This window comes from Microtus ochrogaster, linkage group LG4 (genome assembly GCF_000317375.1).
Source record: "Microtus ochrogaster isolate Prairie Vole_2 linkage group LG4, MicOch1.0, whole genome shotgun sequence".
Lineage (NCBI taxonomy): Eukaryota > Metazoa > Chordata > Mammalia > Rodentia > Cricetidae > Microtus > Microtus ochrogaster.
Genome location: NC_022030.1, coordinates 3089377 through 3090672, shown reverse-complemented (window position 1 = coordinate 3090672; position 1296 = coordinate 3089377).

The window sequence follows — 1296 nt, the reverse complement described above, 5'->3', positions numbered from 1 at the left end:
CAATAAAATGCTACATAAAAATAAAGAAAACATTATATAGGAAAGCATGAAGTTGGAACGAAGGTGATGGAGGCTGTTGGGAAGAGCTGAGAGGGGAAAGTGGGGGATGGGTATGACCAGCATACATTATATAAGTGTTTGAAATTCCCAAAGAAGTAAAACCTTTTAAAATAGTGTCACATAATGTCACAGCTATTAAATAATAAAACTATAATATCAGTCTGTTTAATACCAGGCTCCATGTTCTTGTTAAAAGGCTACACGGATTACCAATGGAACGTGTATACTCTTTTCAGTAAATTGTAAACCTCTTGTTCTATAATTGCATAGAATGGCTTTGATGGGAAATATACATATTTTTACTGCATTTAGCCTCATTTCCCTGGCCATGTAAATGTTGAGCTGAAGTCATGTTACATGTGATACTAATTTGGTCTCATCTGTTATTTAAATCAAACTTACTTGGGTATAACTTTTTTTTTCCAAAACAGACATTGAACCCAGATATAGTTTGTCATGTATGAAAATGTATAACTTGCTAAAACTTGCATCTCTTGCTTCTTTTTAAAAATAAGTATCTTCCGTGCAATCTCATTGTGGTTTTAATTTCACTTTAATGTGTATGATAGTGAGACAGTACTTGGAAGAGAGTGACAGTATTTTAAAGCCTAGCATTTTTTATTAGGAACCAATAATGTATCATATATTATATGAAACTAATTCATATCATTCATGTTAGATGGGAATCATAGTATGTGTCATTAGAAGTGGCCATCACCCAAATCAATAGCTCCAAATGAACTCCACACTCTATGTTCGGCTGATAAACTAAACATGTTGATGTTGAAATGGTTTCCTAAGAAGTATTAGTTTGCCAATAAGCCAGGAGAATACAATGAATTGTATTACCTTCATTGAGTAGCATACAAAATTCTAGGGTTTTTTTTTTTTGTATTTTCATGTGCAGGTACAAATATCGAGGTCAAGCGATGATGTCTAATATGTTCTGTCATTGTCCACCTTCTCTTTGTGAGACAGGCTCTCTTCCCTGAGACTGGAGCTCTCTTCCTTCAGATAGATTTCCTGCCAGCAAACTCCTGCTGCCCTCTCATCTCCACGCCTTCAGTTCTGAGGTCATGGATGTGTGTGTGCTGGGGTTCTAAACTTTGGTACTCATGATGCAGATGTAAGAATTAATATAGGGAAACGAAGAGGGCATTGTGTTTATGACCTGGTGGATGTCGAGGGAAGTGGAACTGTACCTTTCCATACAATGCTTGAAGAAGTGTTATCATG